The 17,696-nt window shown below is 37.1% G+C and overlaps 1 long non-coding RNA gene across 1 annotated transcript in view; it reads left to right on the top strand.

Annotated features, from left to right (window-relative positions):
• The window catches only part of LOC110301687, a 91,529-nt gene that overhangs the window by 10,460 nt on the left and 63,373 nt on the right, over positions 1-17,696 (top strand). Inside the window, exons 2-3 of the long non-coding RNA XR_002378732.1 lie at positions 9,178-9,302; positions 12,862-12,942. This is a non-coding gene — a long non-coding RNA (uncharacterized LOC110301687). The remainder of the gene's footprint in view (positions 1-9,177; positions 9,303-12,861; positions 12,943-17,696) is intronic.

The raw sequence follows: 17,696 nt of genomic DNA, 5'->3' as shown, positions 1-17,696 counted from the left end.
GAGGGGGGAGGGAGAGAGGGAGAGGGAGGAGAGGGAGAGTGTTAACAGGCTGATAGAATATTTATGTACAATGATGTGACTACCATATTTTGGGAATCAAAGCATCTTTTAAAAGCAATTAACAAAAACAGAATGGGAAAATAGGGTCCTCTTTTAATTCAGGAAATCAGATGACTCATTCTTTGTACTGTTTGCCAAAACTGCCTAATGGATGGGATGTCACTAGTCATGATTCAGTGTTGTGATGTAATTTAAGGAACAGAGTTTTGATACAAACGGTGATCTGTGGTCACCTAATCCTTGCCACCAGCTGGTATGCAACTTGAGACAGGTCACTTCCCTTCTCTGGCAAGTTTCCTCTTTGTTATAATAAGGACTTCACCAGGCAAACCATAAGGACATTTCTACAGCAGTTATAGGGGAGAGATAGTTCAATGGATAAAGCACGTACCCTACAAATGCGAGAACTGAAATCCAGACCTACAGCCCATGTAAATGGTGAGTGGATAGAGGCCGGCCTGTAGTAATTCCAGCCTCAGAAGGCAGAGCCGGGATCACAGAGCAAGCTGGCTATCAAGACAAGCCACACTGGTAAGCTCTGAGTTTGGCTGACAAACCCTGCCTAATTGAATAATATACATCAACTGAGGATGATTCTGAACACAAACTTTGGGCTTCCCCTTACATGTACACACAGGTGCACATGCACCCACCTCCCCTCACACACATATAAAACATGCACACACATTCAGGTACAGCCCATATACACATACATAAAAATGGAATTTTTATTTTAATGAAGTAATAACATCCTGGATAGGTATTCCTTTGTACTCCGTTTTTTTTTTTTTCATTTTTACTTTGTCATTCACAGCAAATACTTTCTCAGGTTGAGTGGACAAACCTCACAACATGCAATGACATGGTGTAAGTAAAAGACACTTAATGAGGGTGACATCTGTTTAGGAAGTTGCTCTTACCCCATACACTGAAGCAGAGAGGGAGAAGGCAGGATAAAGTTGTTTGACCCTAAAAGACAATCTTTTATTATTCCTTTTGTCAATAAGCATGTTAGTGAGGTTCAAAAAGAAATCAACCCAGAAGGATTCCAGTGGGATTTGTCTGAGCACCCGTTTACAAAATGTCACTTCTCAGGAATCATAGATCAAGCCTTAATGCTTTGTGTTTTAGAAGGATCCATTCCTTAATGAGTTTAAAGTCTTGCTGTTAATTTTGGGTAAAAGGATTTTATCAGGCCTGGATTACGGAAAAGTTGCCAAAGCCTGAGAATATTTTTTTCTCCTTCTGGTCAACGAGAGTAGTGGCTACAATATGTATTTCACTTTCAGGAACAACCAACTGGAGAGAAGTCATATAATATGCTTCTCAGATTACTTCATGGCAGAGAAGAGAAAACAATTACCTACAAGCTCCTATTTCATTTTGTAAAAAACAAAAAAATTATTCTAAAGGACTCAGAATCCCCTGTGTTCCTGTGTTGCTGTAAGATGAATGTGTAGGCATGATATAGGTTTTACTGCATCCCACAAAAGGGATGAATAAAGAGTGGACTGTATGGGTATACAGATGGATACCAGCATGAAGTAAATTACTCTCAGGGTGCCTCGGAGCCCAGAAAGCATGCATTCTGTGACAGAAACTAGACTAAAACAGAAGGTCCAAGATCTAAGTAGTTCTTTAACAGCTTCTAATATGCATTTAATTTTCTGGGATCTAATGAGAGGATGTTCCTGTCAATATGGTGTTTGGTGCATAATGAAGCTATCTACTTTATCTACTAGAAGCCCAGAATACCTGAGTTTTATCTGAAGTCCTTCAGTAAGTAGGCTTTTCATTATAAACAGATCACATGTCTTTAAAATTAGTATGGAAAGAGGAAACTATTTGAATGTATATTGCAGGTACCTTCCTCCTGAAATAATAAATACTAAGTATTGGCTGTTTCAGCAAAAATTTAGTCACATATGATATTCAGCACAGACAAGGAATACATATGAAATCAGGCTTCTATAATGAACTGCAGGATAAACAACTTTCTAGTTTGTCCAATAGATGATCCACAGAGGATGGACCTAAACTCTGCCCTGTTTGATGTGTCCCTTGTGAACATTTTGGATCCAACCACAAGGTCATGATAAACTGTCCTTTCCTCTAAAGTGTGGACAGCCCGGCACAGCTGAGCACAAAGCCTTGCCCTTACACTGAATACCCTGGCCACTACATTTTGTTGCCTGCACACCCACTGCCTGGAGCTGCTTTCCAGCCTTGATCAGATGCCTTCTGTTGGCAGTAATGGGCTTGAGTATCAGCTTGATATTTGTCTGTCCCCCAACCCCATGCTGTGTTTATACCATGTAGAATTGAATGCCACATTTGTCAACTGATTCAAAGCCAAGAGAGCTTTTGGCTTCTCTGATCACCTTTTCTTGGCTAAGGAAAAATAAGTACAGAGACAGAATCAAACAATCTTTCATGTATTGTGTAATGCATGAATGTACTTTAAAAGTTATTCTAAAATATTGAAACATTAACCTTGAGTATACTACACATTAGTTATTGCACAGTGGATTTGGTGTCCTTTCAATGAAATTAACACACCTAGAAATCCATGCTTTTGATTTGATTCCCATTTCTGTTTGTTTTGTTTTTATTTTTCTGTATGTCTGATTCTAGTTGCTTATGTGACAAGAGAGAGCTGTGAATGTCATTCCCTATGTTCATATGCAATGCCCTTATAGAGACTGTAGGCATTGAGTGCTTCAACATTTCTGTCAAACATTTCTTTTGAATTCAATAGCAGTGAATCAAGAGCCCCACATGCTATACTGCTAATTTTAACTTGTGCTGTTTTCTGTGATACTTGGTGTTTTTCAAATCAGGATACCATGATAGTATAACAATGGTTTTGGTTAGATGAATCCAACTTTCCATATAATCATATAATTTACTGTGCAAAATGTGCCTGAATTAAATAATAACACAGATGTATCATCTTATAAAAATGTTGAGTTCTTAAAATTTATTCTCTCAAAACCCAACATTCACTGAAAATAATATATCTAAAATACCTACCATGAGGGGCTGGAGAAATGCAAAGGACCAAGTTATTTTTCCAGCATCTACATAGGGTGGTTCACAACTATTTTCAGCTTCAATTCTGATGTCTCAGAACCCCTTGTCTGGTTTCTCTGAGCACTTGCACACAAATGTGCACATCCACACATAGTTGAAACATAAGAAACCAACACGTAAAAGCTAATTTTAAATGTTTCAATACAGCTAATTAAACATATGGACATATGTGAAAAATGCAGTAAAATTAGAGAGCATAAACTATAATTCAGCTTACTTGTGACTCAAACCTAAGTTGTCAGTCATTGTCAGTATAGTATGGTTCATGTGTATGTGTGTGTGTGTGTTCCTGAAAGATGAGGGACAAGACCATGATGAAGCAAAGACAGGTTCTGAAGGGGCTTAAATGTTGACTCTAGAGAAATGGGCAGACGTCTTATGTACCAAGCTACCCAGAATAGCATGCTCCTATGATTTCTCATAGTATTTGGGATAAATATTGGCTTGGGACAGTTTGATTTGAAATCACTTGAGCTCTTACCTTACCACAGGATGACACAGAAGAACAAGCTCAGTCAGGACTCACACAGGCAACAGGACAGCATTGTAGAAGTTTGTTTCGGTTCTTCCTCTCAGCCTCATGCTCCCAGAAATAAGATTCATACTCAAAATATATTTACACATTTGTTAGACAAATTTTCAGGTTTTTCTCTTATTAAATCAAAACTAAAACAACCCATTTATTTTAACTTACATTGCATGTGGCTGGTTACCTATGCTCAGGTACCATGCATCAATATTGTCAGCTCCTGGTGAATCTCCCTAGCATGGCTCTATCCCAGAATTCTTCCTGCATCCCAGATGTTCCACCTTCTATCCTACCCTTAACTATAGTCCATAGGTTTGTTTGTTTTAATTGACAGGCAATGTATCCATACAACACACAGGATATTCTCTCTACACACCATCATAGTAACAAACAAGGGTAGAACCAAGGGCATGCTGATGAAGTGGAACCCATAAGTCTCCCTAACTCTGAATGACAAGTGAGTGAGATGAGGCTAGGATATCACTCAGCCGCCTGTCTTCATTAGCTCAGTGACCAATGATATCAATTATAGGCAGTATTTCAGGGGGAAAGCAATATGATTTTGAACATACTGAGTTTATGAGTAAATGGGATAAATCAAACAGAGCTTGGCACATAAGAATAGAGCTTAGACAACAGAACAAAGGATGCTGAGTCTGTATCATCAGCAGAGAGTTGAAATTTAAGAGCTTTGTAATCAGGGCAAGTAAAAGCTGTAATAAGAGAAAAACATATGATATCTCTCCAAGAAACATAGTTGGTGGTAAGAAACACACAAAAAAATCAAGATGTGGTGGGGATAAAGGAATGAAGAGAAGAAAGAGAAAGAAAAGAAGAAAACTGGAAGGGAAATGTAAGAAAGGACATGGTAGCCATGGTGAAGTAGTTCTAACACAGGATGTACCCCATCAAGCTAGAACCCCCATTAAGAAGGACATATGCATGTCCCATTCATTCCTGGCATTTCCTATAACTATCTATGCCTGATATTTTTCCTGAAAGTAATCCTTCTCAGCCCTAAACTCTTTCATAGTGTATTACTATTTTCCACCCTACCTTTTCTATTGTTTAATTACCCCATCGGGCTATAAATGATAAAGTGGTAGTAACCATATATTCTTCATTTCTGCATCAAACATAGAAGCTACATATTCTAGGATATAAAACAAATTCTTAAGTATTTGCAGAATTTAAAAATTACAGTTTTCTCATGTATCCTATCTTCTCTAGAATTAAGGAAATGTTGTTTAGTCGCATGTTAGTGGATTTACAGAGATGACAGTATATGTGTGGGAATCACAGGACAGCTTTCTGGAGTTAGTTCTCCCCTTCTACCTTGTGGGTTACAGAGACTAAACTCAAATTTCCAGGTTAAGTATCAATGCCTTACTCAATGAGCCATCTCACTAGCCCCTGATTTTGACTAAACACTCCTGAAATTGTCCTTGCAGTGTGACATGATTAATACTTCACAACTATCCATCACTATCCATGACTCATTCTTTAACTGAAATTATGAGACTAGGAGCTTTGGTAGCACTCAGATCTTGATTTCAAACTTGTGGCCATAGTATAATACCATGCCAAATGGTGGTAGTACAAGCTTGAAATCCCACCAGCAATGGAGGAGTGTTCCTCTTTCTCTACATCCTCACCAGCATCTGCTGTCACCTGAATTTTTGATCTTAGCCATTCTGACTGGTGTGAGATAGAATCTCAGGGTTGTTTTGGTTTGCATTTCCCTGATGATTAAGGATGTTGAACATTTTTTTTCAGGTGCTTCTCAGCCATTAGGTATTACTCAGTTGAGAATTCTTTGTTTAGCTCTGTGCCCCATTTTTTAATGGGGTTATTTGATTTTCTGGAGTTCAGCTTCTTGAGTTCTTTGTATATATTAGATATTAGTCCCCTATCTGTTTTAGGATTGGTAAAAATTCTTTCTCAAACTGTTGGTGGCTTTTTTGTCTTATTGGCAGTGTCTTTTGCCTTACAGAAGCTTTGCAGTTTCATGAGGTCCCATTTTTTGGTTCTTGATCTTACAGCACACACCATCGCAGTCTGTTCAGGAATTTTTCCCCTTTGCCCATATCTTTAAGGCTTTCCCCCAATTTCTCCTCTATAAGTTTTAATGTCTCTGGTTTTATGTGGAGTTTCTTGATCCACTTAGACTTGAGCTATGTACAAGGAGATAAGAATGGGTCAATTTACATTCTTCTGCATGAGAACCACCAGTTAAGCCAGCACCATTTGTTGAAAATGCTGTCTTTTTTTCCACTGGATGGTTTTAGCTCCCTTGTCAAAGATCAAGTGACCAGAGGTGTGTGGGTTCATTTCTGGGTCTTCAATTCTATTCCATTCATCTACCTGTCTGTCATTGTACCAGTACCATGAAGTTTTTTTTTTTACCACAATTGCTCTGTAGTACAGCTTGAGGTCAGGAATGGTGATTCCACCAGAAATTCTTTTATTGTTGAGAATAGTTTTCGTTATCCTACGTTTTTTGTTATTCCAGATAAATTTGCAAATTGCCTTTTCTAACTCAGTGAAGAATTGAGTTGGCATTTTGATGGGGATTGCATTGAATCTGTAGATTGCTTTTAGCAAGATAGCCATTTTTACTGTATTAATACTGCCAATTCATGAGCATGGGAGTTCATTCCATCTTCTGATTTTTAAATTATACAATTTGTACTGGAGAGATGGCCCAGCAGTCAAAGACACATGCTTCACTTCCAGAAGACTTGGGTTTGGTTCTTAGCACCCACATCTCACATCTTCCTGTAACTCTAGCTTCAAGAAATCCTGTTACTTCTTTTGGTCTCTGGACTTTCACACATATAGAGTCACACACAAACACACGTAAAGAAGAGTAATAATAACAAATCTTCAAAAAAGTATATATTCATATATCCATGTCTCCAAATATTATGCAGGCTATCTTTTTTTTTTTTGTTCCCCATTCTAAGAAGGAACGGAAACGGCTAATATCAAAAATTCAGGTGACAGCAGATGCTGTTGAGGATGTAGAGAAAGACGAATACTCCTCCATTGTTGGTGGGATTGCAAGCTTGTACAACCACTCTGGAAATCAGTATGGTGGTTCCTCAGAAAATTGAACATAGTACTATCAGAAGATGCAGTCTTACAACTTTTCTACTAATTCAAATAGAAAGAAAAAATACAAATAGAGCCTTTAGTATCTGGAAGTAGGACCTCATGATCACAGGCACTACCTAGAGGAATCTTGTTTCTTTCTGCTTCTGTGTTTACCGTAGATTACTAGCATACTGAACCAGGCTCAGGGCAAAATGGGTAATTAATAGTTAACACTTAGTCACTTAAACAGATTAAGTCCAAGGAAATGTGAATTCATACTAAAACACACCAATCTACACAGAAATGTACCACTGGAGGGAAGGAACAAAGTAAATAAGCAATATTTTTGAGATCCACATATTTCAGATATTAATTTTCTCTATTTCAAAACATTGTGTATTTATGGTAGACACCTTCGAAGGGACTATGGTAGGACACTTATCTGTCATGAGCAGGGTCTTGGATCCTATCCCCAGAACTGTAAACAACAGCAATAATAACAACATAACTTTCAAAAAACATAATTGAAAGCAAAAGCCGATCAAGAAACAGAAGGTTATAACAAATACTTAAGATATTTTTAAAACAACCAAGTAGGAATTTTATGTTAAAATATAATTAATGAAGACTGGAGAGATTTCTCATTGGTTAGGAAAACTTCTGCTCTTGAAGAGGACCCAGGTTTAGTTCCCAACACTGGGTAGTTCACAGAATCCTATAATTCCAGTTTAACGCTTATGACCCCTGGAGCACCCACAAACCAGTGCACATACATATAGAGAAATACACATAAACACTAAATCTTGAAATTTTTTATTTTAAAATGTATTTACAATGTTATAAATAATATTACATTTTGAAATTCTTCCTCTACAACTAATTAGTAGATTTATATTATTAGGTTACATTTGGACATAAGTTATCATTTGACAATAGAAATACATTCTGGTACAGTGATTTTCCTATACATAGCCTTTTTAAAAATTAAAGAGAAAAATAAACACCAAGCCACCTACAAATCCTTTAATTTATAATGCTATTCTGCCTGCTCTATGCTAGGTGGTACAAAGCTTGTGGAAATAACTAACCCATATCTGATTTGACTTGATGCCCACTCCACAAGATGAAACCCATACCTGACATTGTTTAGGTAACAAAAACATACAAAAATTAAAAATTAAAGAAGAAATTTAACAAAAACATTAAAAAATTAAAAATTAAGGAAGAAATGTATAATATATTAAATATACTATTAAACACAAAATAATATTAAGCTAGAATATAGCTTAAAGAGGAATCTAAATATGTCAATAATTCTAATGAATGTAAACAGTTTAAACTTTCCAATTGAAAGGCAGAGATTGCCTTTTTTAACAGAAGGAAAAATATGAGAAGACTGTTGTATGGAAAATATAAGGTTTCACCAAGGTTGCCTATGACACACTATGACCTTAGGATGCGCCATTCACTACTGTGTTGTAGAGCATCAAAAGCTTTATAAATATTTAGCAAATGAATTTATGAAGACAAGCTGTTGAATTCAGACTGCACAATAGAATTTCATCACATTAAGAGAAAAATCCACGTTTGAATACATAGAGTAGACTTTAAAGCAGGACTGATGTGTACTAGTCACCCCAGTGAAACACCATGGGTTACTTACTCATAAAGACAGCTGTGGAGATTTCAGTCCATGTCAGCATGGGCATACTCAAGATAGCACCATGACTAAAGAGTTCACTAAACTATCCAAGAAGCAAAGGAAGGGACCATTGTTCCACAGTCCCTAAGGGCAACTAGCAAGCTGTACTTCCAAAAGTTTCCATCAGCTCTCAGTAGTGTCCTGTGAAGATGAAACTTTTAATGTGCGTGGTTTTACAGCCAAGATCTAACCACAGCTATATGGAAATACAGGAGGCAGAGGGATTGTTGGCAGGCAGTACCTAATGTTGGCCTCATTCATACAGCAAATATGGTAACCACAGTACTAGCCAGAGTACCAACCTCAACACTACACTCAAAATACTACATTCAATTCATGAACATTTCTCCTAAAGAATTAAGTAAGTACCAGGAAAAGGTAATAAAAGAGAACTGAAATGTTAGGTACAGGGAATATTGAGTGACTCTAATCCTTTCCCTTGTGATGCTGTTTATAATCCCTGCTGTGTGTTGACAAACATATGTGGCTTCACTCCTCACACACCTTCAAGTGCAAGATAAGGCTAACACCTTGTTTACCCTCTGATGACTGATTCTCAGGTCTTCATGTTTTTCCTGAGGAGTTAGTGCTTCTGTTTATAATGGATGACAGGTTTGGTTTTCATTATCGAATATCTATATGAAATGAAGTCTTGGTGAGTATTCATAATGTCCTAAAACTTAATGTCTTGTTCTAGAAATGGCCTTTTTCAAACTCATCATCTTCCAGAGCCCCGCTGCCCCTTTGTTTTGCTTTTAACAACCACTGTATGTCCAGAAAGAAGCAACTATATGTAGACAAAGATTCTTCTTGATACAGTTGGTGAGTTTGCAGTCCAAAATGAACATGGAAGAATAATACATTCTTGTGGACTAATTTTCCCATTGTATGTGATTAGACAGGCATGAAACACCTATTCGAAAAAACCCAATTATTCCTGTAAAGCTTTTATCTATAGAACCCCCCAAAAACAATTCCTATTTTGTATTTCTGATAACACTTTTATTTCAACATTCTTTTGATAAGTGGATAGAGACTGTTTTATTGAGACTGTGTTACCTCCAATGAAGCATTAATTTATTGATCCAAAGATTGTCAGCTGGCCTTGGTTTGGGGAGATTCTGAGGACCATGGGTTAAAGTCTGATTTATGAAGCTCAGCTTTCATGAGGTTGTAATCAGCTGTATATGTGATTCATGAACCGAAAAGAGAAACACATGGAGACAAGGGCTTGTGAAATGTAGCCATAGCTTTCAGGTTCCTTTCTTATGCCCACATTAGAGTAATTGTTAGACAATGAAATGCACCTGAATTATCGAGGGAAATAAAAATCAATCATGGAAAATAATACTGCAATTCCATAGTAGATAGGCCACAAGCCTGTTTGGAACACATCCTACACTAGACTGTTAATGTGTATTTTACTAAAATCTTGGTGTTTTGTGACAAGGCAAATGCATCATATCTGAAACAAAACCTGTAGAATAGATAAACTTTTAAATGCAATACCAAAGTAAGTAGCCTAGTTAACAGATTTGAAACCTGAGCTTAAGGAGAACGTTAACAAAATAGGGCTTGAAGAGTCATTTCAAGGATTAATGAAACCTTCTGCCTGTAGCCATGCTGTGCTGGCTATACAGGAAATGACATTCGTGCTTGCAAAAAATGATAGCCCCTTCACTTGTAATCAATTCTCCCTAGAAAAGAATTCTCATTAATTCTGGAATTGAGAAAGAGCCCTTCCCCTCCCTTTCCTTTATCACTCGATTCGTAGAGATTTATTTTTCTGCCTTCTATAATTTCTATAATTGTAACGTATAACTACTATATTAGTCTAATTATAACTACTCTCTATTCTCATTAGCATCCAAGGATTTCTTCCCACAGAACATATCATCCAACGTTAACTGGTTCCACCACACGTTTTATAAGCACGTCTTATCTCCCTGCTTATTCGTTTACTGAGTTACTTGCTCTTACTTTTCTAAGGTAGATGTTTAGCTCAGTAAAAACATCAGTCATTTTTTTTTTCTAATATAAACCACTTGTTTTGTTTTGTTAGAGATAAGGTCTTACTATGTAGTGCTAGAGAGCCTTGAAGTTCCAATCCACTGTCTGTGTCTATAAATTTCTGCAATTATAAGTATAAATACTACAATGTCCAGCTCTGATATAAACTTTCTACAGAAATATTTATTTAATTTTCTTTTTAATTATGTGTGTATGAGTTTGGAGTTCATGGGAAGGCAGGTGCATATGTGAGTGCAGGTGCCACAGTGTCCATAAGAGGGTGCTAGATCTGCTGCAACTGGAACTGGGACCGAGGCTTTTATCTTCTGCAATAATAGTATGTGCTCTTTGACTCTCAGCCAATTGCCAGCCTCCTTGTCCCACTCAGTAATGTGCCCAGCCCCCTTGCCTCAGTATAAACTTATAACGTTGAAAAATTATTGCAATTCCATTTCTTGCATCCAACAAATTTTAATATGTAGTATATACAGAGTTCTAAATATTCTCAAATTTTTCATTGTTTCTTAGTTTTCAGGCATAATCTGGATCTTTTGCCATCATTTTATTGTGGTGTTTTGATGACATAAAAATCTTTATGATCTGTTTTGTTTAAAATATGACTCTTCTGAGCAATCCATTTTTTTTGTAACTGTTCTGAGTAGACCCGAGACTAGACAAGTGCATAAGCAGGCTAGTCATTATGGGAGTCAGGGTTTTGTAAGTCATGTCCATTAGACTTTGTTTATTGTTTCATTTCAATATTTTATAGCTCATTTATTTTTATCTACTTATGATTTTAAAATAAAATGTTCCCCATTTCCTCATGTTTTGAAGGCTTGGTTTCCATCTGGGGGCACTATTTAAGAAATGGAGTCTGACTGCAAGAATCAAGTCACTAGGAAAGACCTGCTTTGTCCCCTTTATTGTCTCTGGATATTTTTGGTTTCTCTCTGGTTCCTAGCTGGCACAAGAGACTCAGCCTCACTCTATTATGCCCTACCTGCCAGTATGTACAACCTCATTTTAGGGCTGCAGAGCCAGCCAACCACACACTGAAGCAGAAACAAAATCAAACTCCCCTCCTCTCTAATTTCCAGAGGGTGCAACATAGTGATGATGGCAAGTCTGACCGACAATCTGCAAATTCCATAAGCAGACACATGCTCATAGATGTGCACAAAGGAAGCAAAGACTCAAGGACAATGAAAGATCCCTTGTGTGTGATAATTTTTCTACTATTCTAAGCCACTACAGTTTTAAATCAGTAAATTGAATTTGTGCCTTTTATGAATTCCCCTTTATTGTTTAAATGCCTTTGGCCCCAAATCCATTTTATCTCACATTTCCATAACTTTGCCAGTATTTGTTTGGTGAAGATCTGACTCAATGATTTATTTTATCATTTTTGAATCTCCCTGTATCCCTTTTTATGTTTTCTAGTTTTAATTTTATTTAATTATTTATTTTATGTGTATGGATGTTTTGACTACATGTGTGTCTGAGTGTCACATGTGTGCCTGGTGCTTTTGAATCTCATGGCACCAGGGCTAGAGTAGCTGTGAGCCACTGTGTGGGCACAAGAAACAGTACCCAGGTTCTGTGGAAGAAGAAGTGGTGCTCTGAAACTTGAGCCACCTCTTTAGTCCCCTTAACTATGATTTTTGAATGGAGCCTGATTGATAGAAAATGGGTCACTGGTGGATATGCCTTTCAAGATTCTACACTGGTTATCCTCTTCCCTCTTCTTGTCCCAGCTTTCTGGTCACCTCATGGTTGAGTAGGCTATGCTGGCATGTGCTCTCTTGTACCATGTTCTCTCTCATTATAGTCACAGCATTGGAACCAGTTGGGACTTCTGAAACTACCAGGACAAACAAGTCTTCTTCCCTTAGAATGTTTTAGTGGAAAGGTTCTCCTTCATCCATCACACTGGTAAGACCCAAATTTCAAAGCTTGACCTTCTCAAACACTCATGTCCTTCTCACATGTAAAATAAATTCCACTCAATCACAGTAAACACTGGTTTTGTTAAAATTTATTTTGCTTTTTGACTGGCATATATTTATATGTATTTATGACTTCTGATGTGGAATTGGTTCATATGTATGACAGTGATCAAGTCAGAGTTGAACATATTCATCACCTTAAATACTTAAATATTTCTTATCATAAATACTTTCATTATGAGTAACTGAGTAAAGCCTTCATCAGATTCAACTTGGAAACTATTTAACAATCTTTTGTTTATGAATTGGTATCTTTGAAGAGATTTAAAGAATTCTTCATAACCATTGCATCTGGAATCTAGGCTGTTGTATATTGGATTTCCTTGCTCTATCCTTACAATGCTGCATCTCCTTTTTATTTTCAGGTATCAAAAGTGGGAAATGCATTCAAAATATGACCTAGAGATTGTGCTCAAGGATTCATACCTCATATCATTTCAACAAAAGTAGGTAATGCCTCTTCTGACAGAAAAGAAATGCAAACGCACATAGAAGTAAATTGCCTTTATCCCAGACTTCAACAAATTCCCACAAATTAACCTACAAGGAAAATAACCATCTCATATTAAAAATATTAAAAATATGATGAAAATAAATCATCTAGCCATGTATGGAAACACATATGTAAAATCCTAGCACTGAGGCCAAGGCAATGAGACTGTGACTATGAAGCCATTTGGAGTCACATAGCAAGACTATAACCTAATAGATAAATAAATACTAAGACAAATTATGAGTGAAAACAATGAGTAAAAATAATCAATAATAGGACCAGCTCTGTAGGAAATGTATATTCATTACATTCATTATATTTAAAGAATCAGGAAACATGTTTTAATAACAGCAAAAGAAATAGAAAACTCAGATAACCTAGGAAAAAGTTGAAGTGTTAAATAACACTTGGAAGGCAGGACCTTCCAACTATCTCTGTGTTACTACCCCATCTCAGCATCCCGGCAGATCTGTCACTGTTTTCTCAGTAATGTTATATATTGCTTAGCTCCAGTCAGGAAGAGCAAGCAGTCAACTGGTCTACCTACTCTTGCTATAAAGAAGCAAAAATTCACATTAATTTCTCAGTGTATTTCTTCAGTTTACTTGTTGGTTCTGTTGTGAGAAAGTATATTCTGCAAAAGCCCCAAGCTTACTGATCCCCTTATTATGTGTATGACCATAATTTTCTGTTTTCTTAATTAGTATGTTCTCTATCCAAAATTTCAATTCTCATGGTTAATTTTGCATTTTAAATTGACTAGGCTGCAAAAGTATAAAAGAGTAAGTTTATTTGGCTTTCCTTTTGCATGTTGAATCAAAACGTATCTGTGACATTATTTGCTTATCTTTCCAGACTCAACAAAAATGAAATTATTGGTTTTCTTGATATAGTGCAGTATTCCTGCGACAGTCTTGTTTTTTTCTTGCACTGATTCAATACAAAATAACAGTCAGACATCTTAGCCTGCCCTAGGCTTGAAGTGTACTAGACAAGAACACAAAGGACTTTCATTAAATTACTGCATTGATGGTAGACTCGCTTTTCTTTCAAAGCCACTCATTAGTGGCTCCTTTTCCACTTGTTATAGATGAGAAGAAGTTAGTACAGCATTCTCCCATTGAGGTAGAATTAGAAATGTAACAAAAACTAAAAGCATTACAACTATATACAAACAGATTATAAAAATTTTATTGGGGCTGGAGAGATAATTCATCAGATAAAAGAATTGGTTTTACAAGCATGAGAACCTGAGTTCAGATCTCAGCAGCTGCATAAATATCTGGGTATGTCTACATGACTTCTTGTAACTCCAGCACTGTTAGGAGTAAAGACAAGAAGGTTTCTAGGTTATGCTGGATGCCAGCTTAGCTCCCAGTTAGCTATGAGAATGAAGGAATAAAGAGGTGAGAGACAGAAAAAGACAGCTGGTGCCTTCCTCTGATCTCCATTTACATGTACAAGCATATATACTCACAACCACACTTAGATTCACCTCAAATATACATACATACATAAACATACATATACACTCAGAATTAAATTATTCATCTTTATTTTTTAAGAGGAATGCATGGAAGAGAAGTCTAGTAAAAAAAAAACTAAAATAATAATAACAAGGAACTTTCTCCTGAAATATAAATGTAAAATAAATTAATTCAACAAATTATTTTATCAAATGTTATTTGAACATCAGATATTATGCTAAATGCAGAGCTTACTGGGGTAAATCAAATACTGCCCTTTCCCTCTTGATGGAGACAAAAGAAATTTCCTTTACAGGGATAGAGTTTTGATACTTCCCTGGGTCGCACTAACAACAATGAGAAACAAAGCATGACTACCTCTTAAAAGAGAAACCATGAATCATTATGTAAGGATGGTAATGTCTTTAAAAGAAAGGGGCTTTACATGTCTATTGTATGAAGCACTACTAAAATCAAATAACATGACTCATTGGAAGAAATACTGGCCAGTAAGGAATGGTGGTAGGATCACACACAGCACCAGGAGGAAAAAGAAAGACTTGATTAACTTTGCATGTAACTCATTTGGCTGTCTCTAAGGAGACATTCATTCTAGATTCCTGCTCTCCATTATCTTTGGCTATTCTGATACTGAAATTGAATAGTCATGATGAAGGTGAGGGGTGGCAGTGTATCCTGTTTCCCTTTACAGCAAATCACAACTGTAGGTATTAATAGCTACAAGTGTAGGTATTGTTACACTGAGGAATGAACTGGGGTTCAGAGTGCTCATACAATATGCTGACAAGCCAGAATGTGGCCTGGTTTTCCTTTGAAACGAAGTCAGGAACGTTGAATTCAAAACAAAATCTATTTTCATTCCAGTGCATTTGCTTAAAAAATAACCAGAGAAACAAAATCAATCATTCATATGCCCATGTAACACTGGAGTTTCTGGCCATAGGACTTTCATTCTTAAAGGAAAAGGCAGAAAGAGAGTGATGGTTACATCAAGCAAAGGGATGAATGAGAGAATGCAAGACATCTGCACTGGGAGACTGCAGGGAGCGGGGCTTTGTGCCTTTAACAACAGCACAGCACTAGCATGTTCTTCAGAGGAGTGTCCTCATTCAGCTCTGGATTCCATGGGTATATAGCCTCCTGCATTCCCAGAGCCTGGTAGTTTCTGCAGAATCCTAGCAGCAGTCATAATTCATCCTGACTCATTTCTGGGAAGGCTACTAATGGCCTTAATTTTGATTCTTTCTGCAGATACAAACCTTGACTAAAATCCTAAGCTGTTTTTACAGTATAAGAGATTTCCCCAACCTCTGCTGCCTTCCCTTTGAGGACCAACTTGACCAGGCAACTAGGAATCCAGGCTAGTGAAGCCCAGGTCAAGGTGTTTTGTTCAACTGGAATCTACCACAAAATAATATGCAGCCTAAGATGAGATTCTAAAGGAATTAGGAGATGGAATTGCAGATGTGCTTTTTGAAATGTGGCTATGAAGAGCATTTTTAGAGCCCCAAGTATTAAAATAAACTTATGTATGCACTCCACCTTCTCATAGTGATGGCGGATACTAACCTGTGTGAATGATGGGTGAAGGTGATACTCACTTTTACACACACACACTCACACACACACACACACACACTTTCATCACTCTCATTCCTTCAATCAGGCATCCCCACGTCAGTATTCTATTTTATTTGTCTATATTTATTTAGGTATATTTGGCAAATAAACGATCCAGGTATTCAAGGTATATAATTATTTAGTACTCATGGTGAGACAATCACAAAAGTTAAGTTAATTAACCCATCCATTTCCTTGTCAGATTGTTATCAGTCTCTGTCTCTGTCTCTGTCTCTCTCTCTCTCTCTGTGTGTGTGTGTGTGTGTGTGTGTGTCTTTCTGTCTTTGTGTATGAGATAGAGAGAAGTAAATTAGATCTGTTTTGGGTTTTTTTTGTTGTTGTTGTTATTTGTTTTTAGCAAATTCCACAGTCTCTGAGTGAAGTCAAGCAACACAAGATGAAGAATAGGTAACTCACCGAACTGTACAGTGGGAAATGGAACAAGAGACCCAGTCAATAGAGAATCTGTATTTTGGGTCACACATAGAATTATATTTAAATCAAAATTCAACTATTTATTACTTATTGGACAGTTGGCAAGTTCCTTGACTATTCTGTGTTTGGGTTGAAAAGAGAAAATTGTTCTACCCATTTGAAAGAATTACCTGAAGACCAAGATAGGCATCATCTGTTTTCTTGTTTAGTTTTGTGTTAATGCAGAGCAAATACCTGAAATAGACAATGTATAAGAATGGAAGTCCATCTGGACTCCCAGGTTGATGAGCTTTGTCCCACTATCAGTTGTTATCATTGCTCTTGGGGTTCTTACTGTGTAGTGGGGTTAATGGTAAGGAGTTTCTGTCCTTCTGGCATGGCCATGGACATCTTGAAATCAGAGATATGATTACCTTGATGAGACCCTCACAGGTTACTCTTTCACACAAAAATAGATAATGGAAAATAAAACTAGACACTCTACTGAGGTCACAGCCATTGACTTCCTCCTGCACCCCAACCTCCTACAGCTACATATGATGGTATGTCAGCTCATGTGGTCTTGGGAGATGCTAGACTATGCAGTCAGTGGAAGGTTAATTGATGATGGAACTCCGTCTCTACAACTTTTAGGGGTAATGATGCAGTCTTAGGTGGGACTTTTCAGTGATGCAGCTGTCTGGTGAGCCCCTTCACTCCTCTAAGCATGCTTCTCTGTAAGCAAACTCCCATTTAGAATAAGCAGCTTCCATGACACTGCTGGTGGACTATCTCCCTTTCTAGTGTCTCCTGCAGACATTTTTCTTATTATTGTGGGTTACACAGATAAAAACCTGTGCTGTTTTCCTCTAAAAGTGCATCTCAAAGTGAGAATAATACTTGGCTCTTCCATCAAACTGTGTCAATGTGAACACAACTTTGAGTATTGATCCCAATGAAATCAGAGAAGTATGTTCTCACTTCTATTAAGAGATATTTATTTGTCTTATAAACATCAATGGTCCATCATTATAGTTGCTTCATTGTTCATGTTTAAAAATAAATTTTTCCGCCGGGCGTGGTGGCGCACGCCTTTAATCCCAGCACTCGGGAGGCAGAGGCAGGCGGATTTCCGAGTTCGAGGCCAGCCTGGTCTACAAAGTGAGTTCCAGGACAGCCAGGGCTA

This window comes from Mus caroli, chromosome 9 (genome assembly GCF_900094665.2).
Source record: "Mus caroli chromosome 9, CAROLI_EIJ_v1.1, whole genome shotgun sequence".
NCBI lineage: Eukaryota > Metazoa > Chordata > Mammalia > Rodentia > Muridae > Mus > Mus caroli.
Note: the sequence above shows the minus strand (reverse complement) of the source record. Positions and strands in the feature narration are given on the sequence as shown.